Genomic DNA, 14,931 nt, shown 5'->3' with positions numbered 1-14,931 from the left:
TCAGATAGAAAGTCGCTCCTTGTAAAGCACTGGTACACTGCATTAGCCGACCTCAACATAGTTGGGAAAAAGCTCGGGAGATGATAACTTTCTTAAGAGATTTTGCGTTATGAGATCTCTGTTAGTCATATTATTCTCTATGTTCCTAAGTATTATATAATTAACACGCCGCATGTTGGTAACTTCCTAACAAGTTTCTAAGTAGATGATAGGAGCGCCGAGACATAAGTAATTCTCTTTGAAATTAAGTAAACGCGCGTAATTTGTTTGGCAAAGTTTTGATAAGCTGATGATAAGTATATAAGTATTGGTTGTGGCTCGTGGCTAAGTTTCAGAATTACGGTTGTTCAGTCAAAGTTGAGCTTTTTTGAGGTAGGAATCATCAGATAGGTTTTGTTAGTGAAGCAGGAAGTAGGTAGTAGGTGAAATTAAAAAAAAAACAGGTGGATTGTTATGTTATGTTAAACATGTTTTTATGAAGGAACATTTTTTATATGAAAATAAAACATACTGGTGATATGTCACGTTTTGCCCGATGTCAATGTTTTTGTGACGAAATACTGCCACCATGAACACCTTTGTAAAATAAAAATTTGCGAATGTGTAAATTTTGGGATGTGAAATAAGGGTAACTGCTTGACCACCTTTGTACATAAAAAAATTGCGAGTGTGTAAATAATTATGAATAGCGCTGACGCCCCTCGTCGTTTTAAGTACTTACATTAAAAAAAAAAAAACCTTTTTTACATTGAACATGCCTATGGACACGAAATATTTTTAGCTTTTTTACTGTTGCACTTGTATTTTGGTCTGACACCAGTCTAACCAAGGGGTATCGGGTTGCCCGGGTAACTGGGTTGAGGAGGTCAGATAGGCAGTCGCTTCTTGTAAAGCACTGGTACTCAGCTGAATCCGGTTAGACTGGAAGCCGACCCCAACATGATTGGGAAAAAGGCTCGGAGGATGATGCACTTGTATTTTGGTTACTCTGTTGAAACTTGTATTATTTTCAGCTATCAAACAAAACCCATATTTTACCATATAGGTAGACTAGTCCCACCTAATGCCAATCAGTTCAGCCACTCTACCTTACAAGACTTCCAAAAACCTTAGCTTATTTTACAACATCTCTTTATCATACAAAAATTAAAATTAATTACAAAACTGTAGGTATTTCTAAACGCATAAAACCACATTTACACTACGCTCCGCCAGCGACATTAAGAGCACATAAACATGTTCACGACTCACATCTGTTGAATGCAGGTGCACGTAACGCGGACACGATATCGGACAGTGACGTCATACGTGAAGGGAAGCGTATTGTCATTGTGTTTGTTGTATACTGCGAACGAGTATTCTTGATACTATTCCTCTTCCCAACTATGTTGGGGTCAGGTTTCAGTCTTACCGGATTCAGCTGAGCACCAGTATTTCACTAGAAGCGACTGTCTATCTGACCTCCTCAACCCAGGCCCCAGGCAACCCAATACCTATATAAGACTGGTTGTCAGACTTATTGGCTTCTAACTACCCGTAACGACTGCCAAAGATGTTCAATGACAGCCGGGACCTACAGTTTAACGTGCCGTCCGAAACACAGTTATTGGTGTCTAAGATATACTACACCACACTATGCCAATAAATATTAGTATCACATAAACATGTTCACGACTCACATCTGTTGAATGCAGGTGCACATAACGCGGACACGTTATCGGACGGTGACGTCACACGTGAAAGGAAGCGTACTGTCATTGTGTTTGTTGTATACTGCGAATGAGTATTCTTGATAGTATTATGAATAGATATTGCGGGGAGAAAACAGGCTTTAATATGTGAAAAATTGGTATAGAAATTCAGGTAGTATGAATTTGAAAGTGCGTCAAAATTTGAATTTTGACATAGACAAACCCTTTTTACTGTTTTTCGCGGTTGCACTCGATGCCCGAAGGAAATTGACTTTATACCAAGCAAATAAGACCTATATTACTATATCCATACAAAATTACATTTCAGATAGTGCAGCCATTGACGTGCAAACTATATTTCTCAAGGCGGCAGATATTAGGAACACATAAACATGTTCACGACTCACATCTGTTGAATGCAGGTGCACACAACGCGGACACGATATCGGACGGTGACGTCACACGTGAGAGGAAGCGTACTGTCATTGTGTTTGTTGTATACTGCAAACGAGTACTATTATGAATAGATATATTGTAAGTTCAATATAAGAAGATTGAATAGGTGATGAATGGGTATAGTAATATAGGTAATTTAAATTGGAAGGTGCATCAAATGGTGCATTTTGGTTGTCATTTTTACTATATGATTCTGCCATTAGTTAGAAAATCAGTCTTACCAAAGGGCGTTTGTGCACGCCGGGTTAACAGAGTCAGATCATATATACAATAACTTCGGCACTCTTGTGAAATATCCTGGAAGCCGACTCCATCTAGTTAGGAGTCTAAGCAAGATGATTATGATGTTGATGATTAAAAAAAAACAAGTTATAAACAAAACAGGGGTATATTTACCTCCCGTGTATACTTTCCGGAGTACAATATGTACGAGCATATATATAGGTATACCCCTATATCCCCACGCGATTACCTAGTTAAGCAATTAAGCTCTCAATAATATGCTAATGCACTGCTAATTACCTGCAACTAATGCACTTTAAGCTTAGCTCTAGCTACAGTAATGACGTCACATAAATCTGTGTCGGTTCTTTGAAACCTTGGGTCTGCGGGATTATTCGAAAGTCACCTGGTTCATAGAGGGCTTCAGAAAGAAAATGATGGGTTTTAGTCATTAAGAGTCTGATACTCCCTTAAGCAGATAACCCACAGCGTGAGGGGTCGTTTGATGATTACCACGACATGTATTACTATTTGTTAGAGCGAGCAGACCAGAAGAAACATTTTTGTGCGTCAGTGCCGCACTCCAAAACGGTAACGGTATCCAAACGGATGACAATTGTAGCAAGTTTTCATGAATAATAATAATTAAGAAAACACATAAACACATAGTTTACTTAACCAATATTGCAAGCAAGTTGCTGGGTTTACTTGCTAGTTCAGTGATACAAACAATAGGAATTAGTTTGTACAGAGACAAACTTGAAGCTTTAGTTTCGAATACAAGCATTCCGTTAATTTCCATACTATTTATTAACCAGTAATTAAATCATATAATTTTGCCATTGTATGCAAGTATCTCAATTTATTCAGAAATCACGCTTAGCACAACACACTGCCGACGTAGAAATGCGCGCAGTTTCCGCCAATCCGCGCGGAAGCGCGGGGCGCGTGATACATATTTTTAGTACATGATTCGATTTTCTTTTTATTAGAGAAGATATTGAATTGTAAAATGATGCTGATTACATGATTTAAAAAACCAAAACGACAATATAATTGCAACATCTTAAAATTGAATGAGTTTGTCCATTCTCCACGACGATCGACAATACACTGAACACATGAGTTTATTTAGCGCGAGGGCGTCATCCGCATCACCGCGCGGTTGAGCAGATTACACCGAAGTATGGCAGAACTCCTGCTCCGTCGCTCCGCGTTCCGTAGCGGGACGAATCAGACGATTAACCACCTTATGACTACTTAAACATTGAAAAAAAATACGTTGATCAATATTTGTTTTATATTTTAACTAAACTAACTTATTACGGTAAAGAATTTACATCAAACTGTCAAGTATTCTAAGCTGTTTGCATTCGCCTGCGTGCGCCATTTTGACCCCCGCTGCACTCAACCTGGGTACAAAACAATTACTTTCGTTAATACGTATTACATCTGCGACTACCTATCTGACTTCAACCCAGATACCCGGGCAACCCAATACTCCTTGATAAGACTAGTGTCAGACTTACTGGCTTCTGACTACCCGTAACGACTGCCTAAGATGTTCAATGACAGCAGGAAAATGAATGGTTTCCTTATAAACAAACTAGCTTCCGCCCGCGGCTTCGCCCGCGTAGAGTTCGGTTATATCGCGTTTCCAAGAGAATTTTAAAAAAGTCTGGGATAAATATCTCTATATCTGGCATAATATCTCTGTACCACATTTTATTAAAATCAGTTCAGTGGTTTAGACATGAAAGCGTAATAGACAGACAGACAGAGTTACTTTCGTATTTATAATAATAGTAGGGATGATATGACTCACAGACAACGATTGGAGTATGATTTGCCATTGGTGCCGCAAACGGGATAAAACTCTGTAGTACATCTCACGGAGGCCCGGGTCTCCACCACGATGATTCCGATGAGAAGGAGTGTAAGTACTGAAACATTAATATAGTTAAAATTATTTACATTTTAATAAAAAACTATTCTTGTAAAAAATAAAACTAAAAAGCATAAAAAAATTCGTCCCCATCCCTGTCGACTTTGAGCGTGCCCAAGAGGTTGGCAGAATTACCTCGTTGGATCGCCATGCTGATCCTTTGTCCGAGGTAATAGCCAGCCTTTTGGTCACGAGAAGCGACAACCAAAACAATTTATGTACACAGTTCACAGACATAAAAAAAGGAATAATCATAATAATCAAGTACAAAGGCACAGCTTATTTCATAAGAAATCTCTTCCAGCTGGCCCGTTACGGACATTATTATTTCATTAATAGAGAGGACTATGATTTATGAAAGTTAAGTATCCATTGCTATTAATTAATCTGCCTAGCCTTAAACATATGTTTAAGGTTATCAGATGCAGCTGAATAAAAGTGTCAGACATTTTGGTTTCAGGTTGGCAAAGATTTTTAAATGTCAGCCGGGACGCACTCTAAGAACCTATGCACTCTTTTTGTAGTATAGTCGGTAGTCGGTTAAAAATACAGTTAAGTACAATCAAATTCAACACATTTTTTTTTCGAAATGTCAAGCTAGTCGCACGGTTCCAAAGAGAAAAACTGGCAAGAAACTACGAATACGAAAATAATACAAAATTACGAGAAAATATTATAAGACTATAATGAAAAACTTACCTAGAATAATCTTCATATTGATGTCTGTTCTACGCAGGAGTCTGCAACTAAGTGATACATAAGCTTTAAGACAATAGCCTTTTATACAAGTTTTACACATAACATTTCTTAGCACGGTCGTTTTCCTATTCTCTAACAATACCTTTTCTGAAAACAACTTCAATGAAATTGTAATAATTATTAATATAACAATAGGAAGCGATCGATCTCTTATAAGAGAAAAAAATATAAATAATTCTGCTATCGATTCATCCTGTTCATTCATTCATTGATTCATCTATCCACTACTATATAATTTACTAGCCGTTTTCCCGCGGTTTCACCCGCGTCCCGTGGGAGCTACTGCCCGCAGCGGGATAAAATATAGCCTATGTTACTCGCAAAAAAATATAGCTAAAATATGGCTTTCTAATGGTGAAAGAATATTTAAAATCGGTCCAGTAGTTTTTGAGCTTACCCATTACAACCAAACAAACAAACAAACAAAGTTTTCCTCTATATAATATCAGTATAAAGATATTTTATTATATTACTCAATTTAAGAGCTCCCGAATCAAGATTTTCTATAACAAAGAAATGCCAACCATCGAGTCAACAGTCGGCCGACAAAATTTAGCTCGAAATGTGCAGGAGCGCCTTAAGTAAAAACAATATATCATGACTAGTAACTACCTATCAAAGTTAATATTTTAAGGGATACAATAGAGTTTGATATTTCTAGAATGCAACTCAGATATTACCGAGGTTGTTTGTACATCTACTATAACCAAGGCAACGTCATAGGGAATTACTAGCATTCATAATGAGACGAATAATATTATTATACCATCTCAAACATTCATAGAATACTTATTAAGATATTGCAACTTACTTGATTTAACGAACCCATACCATATTTTTCTTAATTTATTTATTTTTATGTATCTGACACAATCATCTGTCATTTGACCAATGATAACCACATCAGGGACGTATAAACGATCTCTGATTGGTTGATTGACCCACACCGTGGTGGCATACTGGAACGTGATTGGTAAATTGCTAATTTAGTGACGTCTTTCGCTGTCAGGTTTTACCAGACAGGAAAATATTTGAATACAAGCAAAGGAATACCCGTACTTATACTTACGTAAGAATATTTTTTTTCCTTATTCATATATTTTCAATATTTCCTCAAAAGGTTTTTGCTTTTCCTCATAATATTATATTTGCATATCTACTCAGAATCAATCAGGCTTTTTATGTCATTATATTCCAAGATTTAATGTATTTACAGTCAAGGATGTTAATGGTTGTGTCACTTGGCACTGGCATATTTTGACCGTTTAATGCAAGTCGGGTGTAGCATTATGTATTACTAACTCAATGAACTAATAACTGTCTAGCAGACTGTATTAATCTATACCTACTAATACGATTATGATATAGTTGAAGAGTGTATTTACTTTAATGCGATAATTCCAAAAACTACTCGCACTACTAATTATTTAAGTGTTACATAGCCTATTTACTTATATTTTTAAAGCCCATTTTTATTTAATTTTTCGGGTTCGCGAAGTAGTTTCGATATTTGGTAAAATTTTCATTTATGTTTCATTGCACATAAGTATAAATAAAATCAGCCAATATTGGCATAAGCGTCGAAAACTACAACGAATATTAATAATATAATATTGGCATAATCCGATCAAATAAAACATCCGAACAAATACACAAATATCCGCTTAATCTGATATCAAAATCTCACAAACATTTCATATTTAAATAAAAATATTACAGTATTCGTTTTATTCGTTAAACTCGGCGGTTAAATACAAAAGAATAATAATTAATTGAACAAGTTTACTTTACATGAAAACCGTGGAAGTCTCAGTTTACGTTTTCGGGTTTAATTAACAAGAAACGCGATAGTTACTGTTCCATTTTAATGGGAAATCTTATTTTATACAAGTCTTTTACCAGTTTATTCTAGTAGTTTAATCATAACCTTTTTTGGTTAGTCGGTAGAAAAGACAGTAACATATAAGTATCATTATTCTATCTATTGCAACAAGAACAAACAAAAAGGTTTATATTTAAAATTTTTTACTAAAAGAAAATAGAATACACAACATCACAATCATAACAATTTTATTAAAATTAATTAAAGTATTCTACCATTTCTACAAATAAGAGTACATGCCAATTTTACCTTTCATATAATGTGTGTGCGTGAAATATCAAAGCTAACTTCGAAAAGACAAACATTACTTATTTTTGACGACAACAGTCCAAAACATGCACACATTGATAACCCTTCTATATACCCACACAGATGCGTCGTTCCACACATTGGTGCGTGAGAATTCTATCTCCTTAGTAATCAAATTCTTAGTGTATATTTATCGTTATCATGAATAGTGATGCAGCCAGTTAGTAGAAGTTCCCTCGTTTCTTGCAGTGTCCATTGTATGCTTTCCTCTGCTTTGCACACCCCAATCTATTGACAAATAAAAGTAATTAAAAACTAATTTTTCAGACCTATATTTAATTGCTGTTTCACTAAAAGCGCGCACAGTACATAGATTTAGTCGGCCGATAGTTGATTTTTGCTCATAGATATGTAGATGAATGGAAGTACACGGAAGAACGGAAGTAACAATGATTAGGCATTTGTTCGGTATCAGACTAATTTTTTTTATTGAATTCACAATTTACTAAAAAAAAAAAAACATACCAAGGGCCGATCAAATAGTCTGTAGTGTGGTGTGCGTCTAAAACTTCTTAACCATTTTAAATGACAGTTTGGTACTGAGTCTAGTTACTTACGTGCATTCATTAGGATAGGTCCTCAAGTCTCGGCCACAGACGGGTAAGAAGTCACTTGGACAGTCACACTTTTGTGCACTTGTGATTGTCGCCCGAGACATCAGCAGGGCGAGGAGTGCTGATAATACTGGGAAATTAACAAATTTTAAAAGCGAAAAAGAATATGTTGTCTATCCTACAACATATAATAAATTAGATAGATAATGACTCAGTCTGAGATACATGTGTAAATTTTTCTAACAAGAAAAAAATATCCCTAAATCTTACAAAAAAAGAAATAAGCAAAAGTTCCACCTGTAGGTTTTTCGCTAAAAATAAAAGATTTTTTTATGTTTCAGGCACATAAAAAAAAAACATAATCTTTAAGTCTAACCATCATTGTATCATGTTCATATGTGTGTATCATTTTCTACCTATCTATGATTTTCTCACAAAGGCGGGTGAACCAAGAGACAATATGCATGTTCACACACTCAAGTATAGCTCATTCGCTTCCGTGAGAAAAGAATCTAAGTATACAAGTATCAGAAACACTTATTTATTAGTGAGATGACAACGGATAGAAGAGTGTGGACGGAGAAAACGGATGTTATGCCAACCCCAAATAAAATTGGGATAGTGGCAAAAGAATGATGATGATGAAACACTTACCTAAGAAGACTTTCATGGTATCTACTCTTACACACTTTCTGGGTACAACTGATGACATAACGACTACTTTCTCATGTTTTATACCTACCTGGTACTTTCCGCTAATATCAACAATTTAGTGCTAAGAAATGACAATATTATGACTTACTAGCCAAAACTCACTTCTCAGTTCACTTCACCGGTGTTTAGATTCCGATAGATAAAATGAAATGGGAAACCGAAGTTATTTTGATTATCTTCACTGGAAGGACATTGCATTTGCTGCTCAAGATTAAAAGGAGTGGAAACACCTTCTGCAAGCCCTTTGTCCCTGATGAGGGATCGCAGGAAATCATCGTCATACTATGTAATGGTATAAAGCAGAAGGGTTTGTTTATTTGTTTGAATGCATTAATGTCAGAAACTACTACATTGATTTCGAAATTATTTTAGTGTTAAATAGCTTATTTATCAAGGAGGACTATAGGTTACTTTTTTCCGTGTGCGTGGAGTAGTTTCCACGGGACGCGAGTGAAACTGGTGACAGCTGATCTAGTGTCCTTTGTGTCCTCGTATAATATGCCGGTAGATTCAACCCAGAACTTTTCTAGGGCATGCCCACAAAATGAAGGAAACATAGCTAATAACTGAGTAAATTAACCGGTTAGCCAATATGGGCTGGCCTATAAACCGCCATTCTTTGCAATTAGCTCCGTCAGAGGTCATTTGAGCTCGTTTTGACCCTAATCAAGGTTGGCCTCGAATAAGGACATAAACTATGTCGAGGAATATTTAGAAGGATACACTTTATATTCTAACAGTATCATGAATTTGAAAGGCTCACAGACATTGTTTTAAATATAAATAATAATAAATAAATATTATAAAGCAACATCGTCTGCTAACGCGTCTGTCTGTCTGTCTGTCCTCGATAAACACAGCTAAATAAATTAAAAAAATTGACACTAAAACATAGATAAATTCATGAGGAAGGTTCAGGTATATACTGATGCATATCTTGATAGCAGCCGGACGTACAATATTTGTAAAAAAAAATCCTTTTGAACTTTGTCGTATATCGTAACATTCCGATCCCACCAAAAACATTAAATGTAAAAAAAAGCCAATCCTCTACGCAATTCCTCCACCGTAAAAAGTTTTGAGATCGCATAGAAGCCAAGTCCTGTTCTACTTTATTTGTAATAATAAATCAATATTTTGTGACTATATCAATAGTTTCGTTCACTTTACAATAATATTGACTTGGCCATGAGCACAATAAACTACAAATATAATACAGCATATCTTGGAGAGGTGAAAGTCAAACATGAAGTTTAATATCACAGAATTAAATACTTTTAGTTTATTCAATTGTTACTAAATGATCGACAGTCAGTATCATCCAACATCAATGAACTGCACATGTACTATGGCGCATGTTTAGTCCATGGTGATCTCAAATTCCAATCAGTCCATAATCAGTCCAATCGTAAAATCATGTCCATATAGAATTTATCAATTCAATGGTATTTACACATTATTACAAGGAGCGACTTTTAACTTGTGCTCATGGCCAAGACAGTATTATTGTAATATGAACAAAACTATTGATATAGTCACAAAATATTGATTTATTATTACAAATAAAGTAGAACAGGACTTGGCTTCTATGCGATCTCAAAACTTTTTACGGTGGAGGAATTGCGTAGAGGATTGGCTTTTTTTTACATTTAATGTTTTTGGTGGGATCTAATTTATTTTTTTTAGGTCTCTTTCTTCTCTAATTATATAACAAATTAATTTAACTTACATGCAACTAACTAAATATATAACAAACTAAATATGTACACCTAAAGTAGCACGTAAACAATATTTTTTTAACCTAAAAAATTTCGAAATTGTCGAATTTTTTAATCGAATATCTTTTAGAATAAAAGAGATTTATTTCAGAGGTAGATGACGCTATCACATGAAATTATTAGATTTTTTTTTAAGTACCTACTACTTATACTAAGCTATGTAACAAAACCATAGCGCGATTTAGACCAGGACAACGCCATCTATCGAGCGAGCATGCAGTGTTTATCGCACTGCATTAATATGAAAGATTTTCAGCCTTACTTATAAAGGTGAATTAAATATAAGTAATACTTAAGGGCTGCTTAAGAAAATTCTTACTTATAAACGTTGCTTAAGCATGTCTTAACTAACATTTAATCAATGCTTAAGACTTTAAGTAGTGATTAGTTAAAACGTTGCTTAGAAGGTGATTAGAGATTTTATAAGTAAGGGGGTTAATCATTATTCATTTCATTTAAACCTAGCTTTTTTATTCATATGTTGTATATTTAATACATAATAACAATATACCACTACGTAACAATAAAACAAATAACAACATTTTGTACATAAATAACTAACAAAGTTATCAATGCAGTCAAAATTCATACACAATGTTCTTGAAAAACCGCAAATATAAATTTGTTTCCTATTTTTTTATTAAGTTTTAAGGTTTTTATAATTTTCCCTTTATATGTAGCTAATAACCTATCTTGGTGCCAAATTTGAAGGTTCTAAGTTTACTAGAAGTACCTTAGACTTTTGATGATCGGTCAGTGAGTGAGTCAGTGACAAAATGGTGTAACTTTGATCGCTCATAACTCGTAAACTATTTATTCAAATGTCTTGTAATTTTGAGACTGAGCTTGTTCTAATACTTACTCTTGGTCATCGAAAACCTTAACTCCTAGCTTTGTTCACATGGAAGATACAGGGGGCTGAAATAGCCGCGAAACGCTTCGAGAAAAGATGGTACGGCCGTGCCCGCTTTGCTCGAGTCTTGGCTGGGGCACTGCCGTGCCCTCAGATACTGGAAGGATCATAAAACAAAAGAAAAGAATCAAACATTTTTTACTACCCCTAAAGGTATCGAAGTAAAAAAGAAACATGTATTTACTTTTAGTACAGACGCATAACAATCTAGCCTCAATTTTATTCTTAAAGTCCCAATATTTCTCCCAAACGATTAGTGGGCAATTATTATGTCTAGTCTACAGTACAAGTGGTTCGCATAATTTCCCCACAAAATAAGACGTTACCCCATAAGTGGGGAAATATGCTAATGTGTGAACTGGCCAGTTGCCAAGTTAGGGCACATTTGAAGTAGATCAAGTCCAGATTTCTATCTTAATTTAAAGGGAGAATTTGGTTTTGAATGTGAGCATTTTGGGGTGGAAAGAAAATTATGGTGGGTGATTAGAATAAAAGTTATTAGCGGTGATTTAAATATATTCTCCATAGAAAACTATTGAAAATATTTAAAAAAATCTCCAATATTCAGAAAAAAAACCGGACAACTGCGATTCGGACTCGCGCACGAAGTATAAAACGGAAAAAAAAACACGTTTATTGTATGGGAGCCTCCAAAATATGTATTTAATTCTAGTTTTTAGTATTTGTTGTTGTAGCGGCAACAGAAATAAATCATCTGTGAAAATTTCAGATCTATAACTATTACGGTTCATGAGATACAGCCTGGTGACAGTCGGACGGACGGACGGACGGACAGAGGAGCGAAAACAATAGGGTCCCGTTATACTTTGGTTTTTTTAAGCCTAAAAACAACATTCAACGGCTTTTTTTTTATTCAAATTTAGAACAAACTGATTCTACTGCTTTAACTAACACCGATCTTGTAAGCAGATGTATATAACGAGTCTTAACGACCGACCTCAGGGCGACCGTGAGGCCCAAACTCAGGCCTTTTGGCCTTCTGTTATTTATTGGCCTGCCGAGGACATGGACTTTAATGTTACCGATACAGTTGTCTCGACACAAATATTTGAATAAAGAATAAAAGGGCTGACAGAGAATATTTTGCGAAAATGTGGCAAGTTTTTTGTGGAAAGTAAATGGTATTAATATTTTGTCTCGCTTGTTTTTGCTTTTTACGATAACGTTGTAGTAAATAAAATTGGTTAGGATGTTTATGTAATGAGTAATAGTAAAATAGCACCTATTTATCAGAATACTTTCTTTTGAGCGTTATGAAGATGATTCTATTATTAGTTATTAATTAACTTTTGTTATGGGTGCTAACACATATATACATATTTATAAATGCATATTATATCACCCAGACCACGGACAACAAGCATACTCATCACACAAATGTCGACCAAACCGGGAATCGAACCCGGGACCTCAGGTTCGGCAGCCCAGCATGGTGACCATTGCGCCATCGAAGTTTCATATAAATTACCCTAATATGAAGATTTTACTTTAGCCTTTACAAAGGTGCCTTCAGTTCAATCAAAGTGCAACAAACTCTAAGAATTTTCTCTAACTAAGATTATACAACTTCGCAATAATTTAGTACTTCGCGTGTTGAAGTTTGAAAACTAGAAGTTGCCAGCGAAAAATATTAAAAGTTGCCTTGAAAATGTTTCACACATTCTGATTAGATTTTCTTTAGTTTATTTGATAAAGTGAACATACAAACACGTGATTTTTCTTTCAGATATTTTTCTACACACTTACATCTTTCAACTTTTATCATATCCCTTATGTATGTTTAGTATTTCCACTTTCTAATAATTCTCTCGTTTATATTGGTACTAGCGGTCGCGCGCAACTTTGTCCGCGTACAATTTTTTTTTACCTTAAGCGGTCTAACTGTCAAATTTTAAGACCCTCACTTCTAAAACAGGACTTCCAAACGACTACCAACACCTGGTTAAACACCCGTAAGTATTAGATTTTCGTAAAATCTCGTCTTAACGCATGTCTTCACTCTATAAAGAACCTACCTCTCTTCAAGTTTGTAGGAGTTTATAATTTCTGAGATTTCGTAAGAACAACCCTTACATGTGTCCTTTATGTACTTCTTATATACTTCCCTATGTGCTCCCTTTATGGCCTTCCTTATATACTTCCTTATATAATTCCTTATATACTACCCTTATGTACTTCCTTATGTACTCCCCTTATGTACGTTATTATACACTACCCTTATATACTTCCTTATGTACTTTATTATATACTACCCTTATGTACTCCCTGAATGTACTTTATTATATACTCCCCTTATGGCCTTCCTTATATACTTTATCGTGTACTCCCCTTATGTACTCCCCTTATGTACTACTCTTAGCCACGAGCACCACCAACTTTACCTATAAAATATTAACTAATAGAATTCTCTCACGTACTATCATCGCATTCATTGCACGAATACCTACTACCAGAATAAGTATTTTCTCATATAATATTATTTTTCTTAGAACACTCTATGTTATTTTAGAACCCCTATATTTGCTATCTTGAACTGTTTATTCAAACAATTTAGATATTCCGCTAACCACGTAACAGCTACATATTTTCTAAGAAAGGGAAACACCTTTTCTAGGAATTCTTTTCATAGCGAAAATTCATAATACATGAAAGAGTATGTTCTTTGTTTGTCTGTCTGCAACGCTCTGATGACGCTGTATGTATCTATGTTAAAAAGGAAACATTTTTGGTTTGTATCCTAAAGTCTCGAAGCTACTGAACAGATTTGGAAAATTATTTCAATGTTGGAAAGTAACGTAGGCTATATTTTGTCCAGATATGGGAAGAAGTGTTTCGGATGGCACGTTAAACTGTAGGTCCCAACTGTCATTGAACATCCTTGGTAGTCGTTACGGGTAGTCAGAAGCCAGTAAATCTTGCACCAGTCTAACCAAGGGGTATTGGGTTGCCCGGGTAACTGGGTTGAGGGGTCAGATAGGGCTAGTTGCTCCTTATAAAGCACTGGTACTCAGCTACATCCAGTTTGACTGGTAGCCGACCCCAACATATGTAGTTGGGAAAAGGCTCGGAGGATGAGGGAAGAAGTTCGCGGGTGAAACTGCGGTAGACTGCTAATTAGGTACCTATAAAGATGGTTTGAACCCCAGTTTTCCCGCTAATAACAGTCTTTTTAACTGTACCTAAACAGGGCAAAGGCCTCTTCTCACACAGAAAAGGAATGAGCGTTAATCACCACGCTTACAAGGTGACAAGTAAACCCGTGTGTAATACCTAGTACAAACATATATATTCCGCTGTGTTAGCAAGGCCTAAACCTACAAGCACTTTGTACGCATACAGATACTAAATCAACAGTTTAAGCAAATTGACGCTTTTTCTGATTTAAGGCCGAATAAGTTGGAAGATAGTGGATAAGTTTTTTGTTGAGTAAATACAGAGGAAAATGTATATTATAAATAAAATAAATAATGTCGGGACATCTTTTCACACACGGTCGGTTAGCCCCATGGTAAGTTTTTCATTAACTTGTGATATGAGTGTTAACACAACTGATAAACTACATATAGCTACATATATGCATATTTATAAATAAGTACATATTATAACAACCAGACCACGGCCAACAAGCATGCTCATCACACAAATGTCGACCGAACCGGGAATCGAACCCTAGACCTCAGGTTCGGC

The 14,931-nt window shown here is 35.4% G+C and overlaps 1 long non-coding RNA gene across 1 annotated transcript; it reads right to left on the bottom strand.

Moving 5' to 3' along the window:
- Window positions 1–3,173: 3,173 nt before the first annotated feature.
- LOC124641664 lies at window positions 3,174–5,069 on the bottom strand. Its single transcript, XR_006985697.1, has 3 exons — window positions 5,014–5,069; window positions 4,195–4,312; window positions 3,174–3,781 (listed from the first exon to the last, which is right to left on the bottom strand). It is a non-coding gene; the product is annotated as an uncharacterized LOC124641664 (long non-coding RNA).
- Window positions 5,070–14,931: the final 9,862 nt, after the last annotated feature.

Source organism: Helicoverpa zea, chromosome 22 (assembly GCF_022581195.2).
Source record: "Helicoverpa zea isolate HzStark_Cry1AcR chromosome 22, ilHelZeax1.1, whole genome shotgun sequence".
Lineage (NCBI taxonomy): Eukaryota > Metazoa > Arthropoda > Insecta > Lepidoptera > Noctuidae > Helicoverpa > Helicoverpa zea.
This window is presented reverse-complemented; position numbering and strand designations above follow the sequence as displayed.